General features: G+C 38.6%; 1 pseudogene; it reads left to right on the forward strand.

The window, feature by feature from the left end:
* Positions 1-896: 896 nt before the first annotated feature.
* On the forward strand, positions 897-12,119 carry LOC109478188 (annotated as a pseudogene).
* Positions 12,120-12,695: the final 576 nt, after the last annotated feature.

The following is a 12,695-nucleotide window of genomic DNA, read 5'->3' on the forward strand; positions in this document are numbered from 1 at the left end:
CAGAAAAAGTGTGGTAGAGATTTTACAGATGACATAAAGGAAGCTGGATATTGTTTTTTGTATTTGTGAAACATACTGTTAAAAATACTGTTGCATCCTAAATTCAAAGAAAAAGACTTGTGAAGAAAAAAATAATAAGCACAACATTTGGGTTGGTTTCTATCCCTTTTTTTCTTAATAATCGATAATATAATTGTATCAATTTTGAATCCCCTAAAAAGCTAGATAGGCGATTTAAGGTGATTGCGCAATGGACATGTCTTGTGACCTTCTACCTTTCTGGGGTCATGCAGGCCCTCCCCACGCCTTGCCCGTCCGTTTTCGTGGGCAAATTTCTGCTTTTTTTAGATGTTTTGGGGCCTAAAAACTCACATCAGAGGAAAGATAAAGCACATACGTTATTTTTATGGTAAATATCGCTAAAATGGATCAGGCGTTTTTTCTGTTTGCCGTTTGCATAATGCAATTTGCCGATTTTGACAGAAGTCCTTCCAGCAACCTGGCAGTTTGAACATATAGTGAACAGCGACATTTAGCAATATGTAACAAAATAGCACCAGGTACACGTAACAACGCCATCTAGCGACAGTTGTTGCCTAGCTGGCATTTAGCACCGAATGTTTGACTCGCCACTTGGCATCTAGGCGCGCATGCAAAAAATTGAATGTAGTAAGTCCTACTACTAAGGCCATGTTGATTTAACAATATGGATTACATTCTCTAGCTGGGAACCCCAAAACTGATGCGAGCGTGCGAATTAAAAAAAAAAGTTTGGAAAAAAAGTTTCATTATGAAATCTAGGTAGTCATTAGTTGACTAAACACACAGAGTACTTTTTTTGGCATGGTGAATAACAGCCTTTGTCTCTCACAACATTTTCTCACTAAGTTTCCACTATGAACTATGGATCGGGCTATTGGAGGAGGGAAAGTAATATGCGATGTTGTATCTTTCTTCTCATCGCCTGCGCTCTCTCACTCATCTTCCGAGTATGGTTCTCCAACAACCTACATTTTCAGGTAGAATGGACATTTTTTTATATCTAATGTGGTTTTTTTTCAACTTAACATTTAACCCTATTCAAACGGGGGGCCCATGCCAACTTTTATATCCTATAGCGCCCGAACAGCTTGCGCTAGAGCCCTCAAACTAGGTGACTCTTCTTGATCTAGCATTTTCATGTTATTGATATAAGATATTAGATTTTCGTATTGCCATTGGAACGACTTTCTGACAGTCATTTTATGTTTAAGAATATCTCCTTTTTAACATTAATAACAACTTTTCATATAATTACTTGTAATTTTCATCATCCTAAAGGCTACCCCAGAAGAAATAGTGTTAAAATAAGTAAAAACAGACATTAAACTTTCTAGCGCAGTCCTTGATATTCAATAATAAGACATTATAAGGTTCAGGATTCAACATGTTTAAATTGTACCTATGATATTAGGGTGGTTTCTTCCAACCAATTTGGCTGAACACAGACAACAAACACATTCCGGTGAGTAGCAATGATTCACTAACATTAAATTACTGTTTTAAGCCAAAGAAAAACAATGTTAGTAGCTTTTTTCCGATTTCATTCGGTAGGGATTATATTTTTTCAGGCTTCTGCTGCATGCTACTGCTGACTGTCTTCAGTACCCATCCCCTCGGTTGCTTGGCGGAGGGAGAAATATTTAATTCGACTTATATCAACTCAACCACCCCCACACCCCCGTATGGGGTCAAAACTCGCCTCAGGGCAAATATATTAACGTATCATTTTGACATTTTTGTCGAAAACCAAATTCCTCTTATGAGATTTGATTTTAACATAATTATTATGTCTAATAACTTCTCAAACGTTTTACTGAGATTGGAACATTATTGATTGAGTTATCCTAGAGAGTTTATGCGTGGTCCAGTGGGGTCAAAACTGACCCCAGAATTTTTAACATTTGTAAATCCTTTGTTGTCATCAATATTTCTTTCAGGTAATATGTTTACTTGCGTTTTTTGCAACTGTCATTGGTCTATTAAACATGTTGGTACAGAATGACCTCAACATATTGAATCTTAGCAAAAACAATTTTCAAAACCTGTATCCAAAAAATAGAATAAGACATTTGGCCACTCTACCTTTATGCCAAATTTTATGTTGTTTGGCCCGAAAATGAAGAAATTGAATCCATTTAAAGAAATAATAGGAGGTGAAGGGGATGATGAGGAGAAACAGGAGAGAAAACCATGTATATTTCATTCATACCTATGGTATAAACTAGCCAGAAGAGAGGGCTCAGGCCCGCATCAGATGGAGGGAACTACTAATTTGTGACCCATGTCTAAGAATGAGCAGTACGTACGATAAGTAAAAAAAGTAAACGCATACGCTCTCTGAAACCATTTCTAAACTAAACTAAACTGAATTTGCATTGGCCAAACCAAGAATGCTAGAAGATAAAGGCACAGTGGTTATAGTGAGTTAACATGAAATTTTCTTTCCAGGACAATTTGAATCTATTTATGAAGCATGCTTCCCGAGCCAACCTGACTTTGTTTCTGATGGACCCTGCTGTACTTGCAGCTGTAAGGAACTCGTCCCGTAGTTCAGAAGATGAGAGGAAGGTCACAAAAAACTGTAGATATCTATGTCGTTCTCATGGCGTCATCACTCTGGGGCTTATGGGTGATTCTGCTGTAAGTCTCAAGGTGGGTTTCGCAAGCAAAGTCTTGATATGAGTCAATGGAACACAGCACTAATCGACAGGAAAATTGAATTAATGTGTATTTCTTTATTCAGTGTATTCTTCGTGTCTCGTATGTTTTTTTTTTTGTTGTTGTTGCTGTAAGATCATAAAAAAAACAGGTCCCGTACTACTCTGTGCAGGGCATATGGGTGGTACCTATCTCCATTTCTGTAGCCATTGGGCCACATAATTGTGCAAGCACAGCAGGGGTCTAGTCCGTTCGTAGTATTGTGTGTTTGACCTTCAGATATACTTTTTCATAGATGCCGAGTGCTACGAAAAGAGAGTATTTGGTATGACCCGGCCAAATGAAGTGAAAGTTTTAACCTTGGGATAAATCTATGTTCATCAAGTAAATCTCATGTGCATCATGACAAATATGTCAGAAGGAAGCCTCATATAGAGGAAATATAGTCTTTCAAATACCATTAAACATTATCATGCATATGAAGTGTGCTTCCAATATGGTGCGCTTGAAGTTGCTTGATTGATTGTATCCACGATGTTTTCCAGCCTGACCTGTTGCAGGGTCTCCATGGTGATGGTTTCCAGTAATTGATCACTGAAGGTCATGACCTCAGACTGTCAAATGTGGCATCCATGGCTGCTACCAAGGTCAGGTGGGGGTGGGGCACATTTGCAAGGTCAAGTGGGAAGGGGGAATGTACTAGATCAAGTGGGGAGGGAGAAATAGTGTACATGTTCATGTAGGGAGGGTGGGGGCGGTGAGAAATAGTATTCATCTTCATGTGGGAAGGGGAAACTAGTTTACAAGGTCTAAAAGTTTGTGGCGCCTCCCCGTCTATTCAAGGATGCTTATAATTCCTTTCTCTTTCAAAAGTGTGACCAGAAAAGTGTGTCAAGAAAGAATGTTTGCACATCCTAATATGTGCTTCTCGAACTTACCAGTTTCCAACGCAGTATGTCAAATATAGTATGTCTGTGGGCACATGAAATCAAGTCAGCTACAAATGCGCTGCTTTTAGCATTTCATTATTACCTCCATGGAAACAGAGGGATTGCTTTCGGTGTGTCTGTCTGTGTGTCTGTCTGTGTTGTACCTTTCGGTTACCATAACATCAGAACGCCTTTATGGATTGTAATAATATTTGGTTTTTCGTTAGGTCGCATGGAGACAAAGGTCAATGTCAAATATGGGTCTCCTGCAGCAGAACGGTTTTTGTATCCTGTCAGGAATAATTGGCGTGAGTTTTGTCCCCCTAGCAGCCTGTTCTTGAACTTCGCGGGAGTTTCTGGCGAAATCTTCCAAGCCTAGAAGGAAACAACGTATTTTCTCTATTTCATCATACATTCAATTATGCAGATGAAGACCTAATTTTCATAATTAAGGGGGAAATGCTATAAGTGCTTTTATACATGTATTGTATGCAATTCTTGTGAAAATCCCGTGATTCCTTAATTGTAAAGGATTGGAATGTTATACCTTGTTAACCCTATCTAGACCGGGGGGCTCGTCACTGAATGACATCCAGTAAATTTCTAGCGGGGACCAATCAGAGGGCTGCTGAATAACTCAATAGAGTTAAGACCATTGTCCCCCTCCCTGAGCCTCCCTGCCTCATTAACTGACAGCCCAACTTTCAAGTGTAATGTACACTTTTTGGGTGGTTATTTTCTGACATTTCCGACAACTATTAAAGCACAAGGTCAAAGGCAAACTCTCTGCCTACATAAATTTTGTGAATAACTTGCTAATATTATAATATTGATATAATAAGCACATCTAAATTTATAAACTTCAAGTGCCGGCGGGACCCCTAGACAAACTTGTTTTCAAACAAATTTGGTATGTATGTATTCGTCAGTAAAAACCCTAAAACATCCCATCGATCCCAGGTGTATCATTGTTATTATAACAGAGATATTATCTAATATGTTCAGATTTTTGGCAAAAATCACATGTTTGCAATATTCATACAGGGTCAGCAAAGTCTTGGAAATGTTGTGCACTCTGGGCCCGACACAGTGTTGTAGAACAACTTGTCTACTTTTTATACATGTGTTCAGTAACTCAAAAGAATGTTGTGTGTGGATGCGCTTTTAGGGCAAAAATAAGATCACAAAAATTGAACTTCTGGCTTCTTATGGACTGAAATCTGATCACTTTGTTGGGATAAGTGGACAATACAGCCAGTTATCTTGTTGACATAGCATGTTCCTTGTTGGGGACCAGAGTACCCGAGGAGAACAATAGGCAGTTCACGGCTTGTCACACCTTTACCTGCTAGTGCCAGACGGTCAGCTTGGCTTGGTTTATCAGCAATAAACAACCATTGTTTCAGGGTTCCAAGTACTAGTACATTGTAAGACTAGAAAAAGACTACTTTATCAAAAATCCATTTCTTGATCCAACATACTCTACAACAACATAAGGAACAAGTCGATAACTTCAAAAGTATATATAACTATAATTTGGTTGGCGCAAGCTTTTTAAAGTTGATTACACTGGCGCACTCACTATCCAGTTTATCGTCTGTTGTTCCCCGACGCAAAAGGGTTGATATATAGAGCTGCTACAACTTACCAAAATTCGAAAGAAAGTGTGTAAAAGGTTGTACCTATGTCAAACCACTAGTCGAAACACTAGTATAAGAGTACTCTCCTAAGTCCTGTAATGAAAATTGCTCATCAAAACAAACAAAACATGGAGGGTTATCATACTTTTCATTATCAACAGTACCCCTGGTGTTTATGATAAATATACTCAGGTTCTCCTTTACTTAAGTCTCTGAGTGTTATAGGTTTTATGCCTTGTAAGGCTATTTGCAATGAAAATGTCACATTTGACAGAACAATCTACCAGTGTGTAATGTTGAGATCAGAGAATCACACAAATCAGAAACACTAGACATATGGAATCCTTTGTCAATTATAATACACATCCAGCACTGTTCCCAGACAGCCAAACATTTCACACTCCACAGAGGCCAGGTATCACCTCACCTGGTCCACCGGCACCCCTCTTGCAATGTTTTCACACTGGGCAGGGTCAGGGCAATTATCAAACAATAGGAGAAATCGGGAAAATTCAGGGTCAAAGGTTGTATCTATGTGTTTCTAAGGCGGCCGGCGCCCAAATTGCTGGGGGGTCGTGAAATGGTCTAAACTCTACTGAGAGTGCTTCTCGAACTTACCAGTTTCCAACGCAGTATGTCAAATATAGTATGTCTGTGGGCACATGAAGTCAAGTCAGCTACAAATGCGCTGCTTTTAGCATTTCATTATTACCTCCATGGAAACAGGGGGATTGCTTTCGGTGTGTCTGTCTGTGTGTCTGTCTGTGTTCTACCTTTGGGTTAGAACGCCTTTATGGATTGTAATGATATTTGGTTTTTCGGAAGGTCGCATGGAGACAAATGTCAATGTCAAATATGGGTCTCCTGCAGCAGAACGGTTTTTGTATCATGTCAGGAATAATTGGCGTGAGTTTTGTACCCCTAGCAGCCTGTTCTTGAACTTCAGGGAAGTTTCTGGCGAAATCTTCCAAAGCCTAGAAGGAAACAACGTATTTTCACCATTTCATCATACATTCAATTATGCAGATGAAGACCTAATTTTCATAATTAAGGAGGAAATGCTATAAGTGCTTTTATACATGTATTGTATGCAATTATTATGAAAATCCCGTGATTCCTTAATTGTAAAGGATTGGAATGTTATACCTTGTTAACCCTGTCTAGACCGGGGGGGGGGGCTAAAAGTGCCTGCGCTAACTTTGACGTCCCGTAGCGTCTGAACGGCTAGCGCTAGAACGGCCAAACTTGATATCTTTTCCTAAAATATTGTTGACAACAATTCTGTAACATTAGATGAAGATAATAATTTTTGTCTTGCCATGGCAACAGGTTTCTGACAGGCATTTTTTGTTACACATGGTTTCTAATATTAATAACATCCCAGAAAATTTTATGTAAATTTTATAATTAAAAATGCATAATTTATGCTAATTTGATGACGTCATTGGCCAAAATCCAAGATGGCGGACCATATCATTAAAACAGGTATATACAGGTTATTTTCCCTAAAATTTCATGAAAACTTCCATTTCCTTTTGCAAAAAAGGTTCATATGAACGTCTTTAGTCTGTTTACAATGTATTTCAGCCTTTAACCTGAAAAAAATATTTTTGAAAATTCAAGATTGATGATCCAAAATGGAGGATAGCTAAAATATGCATGGCGTCATATTATGACGTCACCGGCGTTGCTATGGACAACATAAGGGGGCACATCCCAGTTTATTTTGGGTCTCAATTCGATTCTGCATACCCTTAACTCTAGCGACCGCCTCTTTCAGGAAATACCTATTGTGACAAAACACTATGTTTGTAAATGAAGGATATCGCTCTAGCTACAAGAACAATACAATTTCAATTTCTTTCACCTCTAACATTTTTGTAAATTTTAGGGGGAAAAGAATTTTTCGATGAAAAATGATGCCAAAAATTGGCCATTTTCACGTGGAATTAGACCCATCACCCAGAATTTAGCCACTAATATGACTTGTGTATTATTAAGAAAAGTATAAAGAAAATCCTAACACTGAGATTATCCCAATAGCCCGTCGCGCGAGGCATAGCGACAGCACCCCCAGAACGCATTCAAGGCATATCTAGGTCAAACCGAAGCACCGCGCTGAAGGCGGAAGGACACCCGGAAGTAAGCCTCGGGCCCGAAATCAATTTTCACCCAAAACACGCCACTTCTTACACTTTCCAGCCATGTTAGTAGTTAATACCATTTTGCAGCAGATTATGAGAAATGTAAACTCAAACATGAACCACCGGAACCCTTTTTATCCGGGCACTATCTTACACTCCTGTCCCGGAAGAATTGGTGTGTGCACCGATAAGACTTAGTGCACCCTAATATTCTGTCATAAAGACTTTTGGTAATGTTATGTATAGAATAACCTATCTTGACGGTTTGGGCCAATAAAACCACATTAATGACGTCATAATGACGTCATATTACGTCATAACGACATTAAAATTGCAAACATGATAAATGTTTACTAGTACACTATCCTCTGAAAATTTGGTGGTCATACGACATACCGTTCTCGAGTCCTAAGGGGGGAGCCCCCCCCCCGTCCCACCAAGCCCAAAAAAGCCCGGTCTAGATAGGGTTAAATGTGTTACTCAAAGGCTAACATCATTAAGTACATATTATGTTAATGTAGAGGTCATTTGCCTACTTCATGAGGACATACAGAAATGAAATATTGCCATAGGAATTTCACACAGGAAATATTGTAGAGTTACGAAAGCCATAAATCATACTAGATCATGGTAACAACTACCTTATTTCCATAATCGACAAGACAAATAAAAAAATTCACAAAAATGTACATTTCATGGAGGTATTAGACTGAGTTGCCAAAGAGATAAGGTCTTCACTTTGATATCAACCTCTAGGTTCCACATCACATGTTGTTCAGAAGGCAGGATTCCATCATCCACATTGTTGTGTTGTACGAGCGACCGGGGAATTTTCTGTGGCATGCTGCGGTCGAACCAGGGAACTCATCACAGAAGTGGACGTCACTTATAGGAGACAGGAAAATACAGTTTGGGAAGTATGAAGGGGTATATGACAAGTAAGTTTCAATTATATATCGACTAGGTTAGTTAGCCTACCAAAGCACATGAGCACCGTATTGGACACTTTTTGGAGAATGATGAAAATACCTATAGTTAATCATTTAAATAAATCATAAACAATTTTTGCATTTTGTCGCAATGCAGTAAGCCTTGACATGCATGCTTACCTACCAGCATGGAGATAGTGCCCACCAAACTGGATGGTGTAAAACTCAACATTCCCAAGGACCCAGCAGCATTTCTTCAGCAGATTCCAGAGGCCAGATTCCAGGAGTGCAACTACGAACAGGCCAGGGCATTCTACACAGCGTACGGGTCTGACCTGACTGCCAGGGATGTAGGGTTTATAAGGCGAGCAAAATCTCTCCTGTCCAAGAGCAAGGCTGTGCTGGACAGGATAGGTGTACGCTTTTGGATTGGCGGTGGGACATTATTAGGTAAGTACTTGGGGAGGTGCAAGAACTAGTTGCTGTAAGATGTTTTTACCAACGCTAAAATTAATCCCTTGAACAATAATGACACAGATGTAATGTAAATCTGATGCTTTATTAGAAATCCATTAGATTAGACTTCAAAATGCAACTCATTCATTCTTGATTCCCAAAAATAAAGTGTACATGTGCACATTGTTGCAAAAGTACATAACACTACAAGTACATTCATTAGACTTCACCTGGCATTGTCATTGAAATACAGCGCAACATACAACATTTCAAGATCGCTTGTTTGAGATCAGTTACAATAATACTATACTATTCAACGTCTTGTACAGGTACCTTACCACCGGTACATTGAGGGTCTGTTTTGTACAATCACATTCTAAAAGTACAGTTACCATATACGTAGCAATGTCCTATTTATCATGATATTTTAAAGTACATTCCTCACTTTTCTGTGATTTATTCATTCCCTACCATTCCCTACCATGTCATTTCATTCCCTATCATCTTTCACTACACCTTTTCACTCACTCGTCTCTATCTTAATTCATGTTCCTATACATTCACCAATCATCTGCAACTTGTCTACTGTTTTGCTAGGTTGGTTCCGACAGTGTGGGATCATTCCGTACACTAAAGACGTGGACATTGGCATCTGGATCAAGGATTACAAAGACACATTGATCCCAGCTTTCCAGGCAGCCGGACTGTCTCTCAGACACAAGTTTGGAAAGGTGAGTATATTAAGTTGGGGGTCGTAACATCTTATTATGTGAGCGTGTGTCGTGTAAGAGGATATGTATAGTGTGGTGAATGAATGAATGAATGAATGAATGAATGAATGAATGAATTGCTCGTAGCAACGATTTAATTCGATTTTTCTGACTTGTAATGTCTCGAGGTGTAGTCCTTTTAAGACCAAGTGCAATATGTAGAAATAAGACTACAGTATTTAGTAGTGCTCACTTGGATCTGTCAGTGGGACAGTGTAACGTTGCTATTTTATCTAACCTCTTGTAAATATCAAAGAATGAGATTTTATTTTGTATTGTATTGATTTTATGAGGCTCTCCAAGGATGGAGGAAATAAAGAGATGAAATGAATGAATGAATGATACTTTATTTCCGTGTCGTGCGCTATCCCGCGCCCAGCCCGTGTGGGCTTATACGACACCGATTCAATAAGTTATACATAAACAAAAGACGATCAAAGAAACAGATAACAGCTTGTGGTATTGGTATGTGGTCTCTACTGGAACTTGGGACGATGCACTATCACACTATGTACTATTACGAAATTTTGTTATGAAATTGCTGTATTGACATTCTTTAGCTATAATTGTAGACGCAGTACCGGTATACTGAATAACTCTCCCTAAGGTGTTTACCGTACATTTTTATCACAAACTTAGGCCACGTTGATTTGATTATATGGATGACATCCTTTGTAAACCCCAAAACTGACGCAAGCGTGTGGATAAAGACGTTTGGCAAAACAAATTGCCTTTAATATGAAATCTACGTGGTCAGGAAGGTTGAACAAATGACTAAACACACCACACACAGTATGGTATTGTAAATAAGAGTCTATATAATAATTTCTTCACATATTCCTTTTGAATAGATTTTTGTTTTCCACACTACATTCGTATCGTTCTTTCCATTTTTATGGGTTCACCACACCACGAAGTGGTGGTGAACCCATATTGCTTTTTCTGATGTTTCTTCTCCTTCTTCTTCTTCTTCTTCTTCTTCTTCTTCTCCTGCCATTTTTTAAATGGATTCAGCTTCTTCATTTTAGGGCCTAAGGTCCTGAAATTTGGTATGGAGGTACAGTGGGCAAATACCCCTAGGCGTTTTTTAAATTTTTGTGATACAGGCTTTTAGAATGGTTTTATTTGAGTTTTTTGGCTGTGTTATAGCAAATGTATTACTGTGTTAGTGTGCCGTGTATACCACGTCTGGGCATGAGTCATCATGCAGCTTTCCTCTATACTTCTTGCTGATTGGCTGTTGGGATTTAACTTGATTAACACCTGCACAGAGCATTTCCACCTGCACAGAGCATTTCTTGCTGATTGGCTGTTGGGATTTAACTTGATTAACACCTGCACAGAGCATTTCCATACTGACAGTATGTCTTTATTCAAGTGTTTTGGTAGGTATTTCAAGCTTTTCTGCTCCAGCATTGGAATGCGGGGCATGAACTTTTTTTTTTATTTTGAAAATCAACAGTTTGCATTATGCAATTAAAAATCCTAACCAATAAAGTAGGGAATAGCTATCCAACTGTTGTTTTAGTTGTATGTTACTTCATATTATAGTTATATCAATGTAAATCATTGTTTTCCCTTGTGTTTCTCATTCTTTCCCTGCCATGTCGTAAAATGTGGTGAACCCATCGCTGTATTTGCTCCAAAGCAAATATTGGCCTTTCTAGTTTATAAAATATATTTGCTGATGCTTTGCACGATTTACAGCATGGTCTAAAACCTTTTCTTGAACGGACGAAAATCCATGCGCGCAAGGACGCCATCCATATAATCAAATCAACATAACCTTATACATTACAGGAACCAAAAAAAATGTTTAATCTCATTGATTTTTCTTTCAGATGGAAGACAGTTTTCAGCTAGCCTTTAGGTCAGAAAATGTAAAATTAGACATTTTCTTCTTCTACGAGGAGGGGGACACTATGTGGTATGGTTCGACCCATGGGCGGACAAGAGAGAAGTTCAAGTAAGTTTTCATTTGCAACAAAAAAGATCTTCTGGACCTTACTAAGACACACTCAGACAAATTTCATGGAAGAAGAGGATTGTGTCTTGTAGAAGAGATGGTTGTTGAATCTTGTTGTTACATGTTTGAATGGGACACACTGCTGGCGTACTGTCAGCATATTTGAATGAGACAATACCTTTATACAAGAAAAGCCAACGGTGTGTTGTAAAGAGCAGGGGTACACTGAGGGGTACAATGAAAGACAACACCCAATGTGGTATTCCAGACAGTGATATACCATTCAGATTCAGCACACCGTAAATAAGAGTGTATGTATTACTATTATTTTTTTTTTCGTCACTTTGCAGGTATATATTCCCCAGGTTTACGTTGTGCTGGACAGAGCTTTTGGACATGAAGGTTCGAGTACCATGCCAGACGCTTGCATACATTCATGCTGACATCGGAACTAACTGGTTCGAACCGGTCAAGGAGTGGAACTGGAAAAGCAGTGCACCTAACAGCCAGCCAAACGGATTCTGGCCAGAAGAGGAATGGTCAGAAGTGATACAGTTTTTTCGTGCGAAATAATGGTATAGAAATTTCTGCCAAAAGTCTCAATAAGATTTCAAATCTTTTGCTACCTTCTTGTTTTATTGTCCAAAAAGAAATGAACATGTCAATGCTAAAGACAGTCTACTTGCATACCACCTATTACAACAACCTCATCTGGAATAGACGGAACAAAATGTAAATGTGAACTTTCCACAAAACTTCCTGTAGTTTATCGATCTGTCAATAATGAGAATGAAGACCTTTATTGTACACATGTTCCCGCTGGGTTAGTACAGGTCCAAACAGGAGAATAGAATATAGATAACGTTACATAATTGTAACAAATAACTACAACTGAGAGAAAGTTGTACATAATTACATGCAAATTATGCAAATGAGGACCTAATATGCATAATTAATGAGGAAATTCTATAATTACACTGTTTTATATAATAGTACCTTTATACATGAAAACTAGTCAATCTGTGGCATGCGGAACATCAACAGATATCAATTATGCAAATGTTGACCTAATTTGCATAATTATTCTTATATAAGTATTTGACCCCTTATGGTGAATGATGGGAATTTTATACCTTGTGACATGCGTAAGTTACTTAAAGA

The sequence above is a fragment of the Branchiostoma belcheri genome, unplaced genomic scaffold (genome assembly GCF_001625305.1).
Source record: "Branchiostoma belcheri isolate BF01 breed outbred unplaced genomic scaffold, Haploidv18h27 scaffold423, whole genome shotgun sequence".
Classification (NCBI taxonomy): Eukaryota; Metazoa; Chordata; class Leptocardii; order Amphioxiformes; family Branchiostomatidae; genus Branchiostoma; species Branchiostoma belcheri.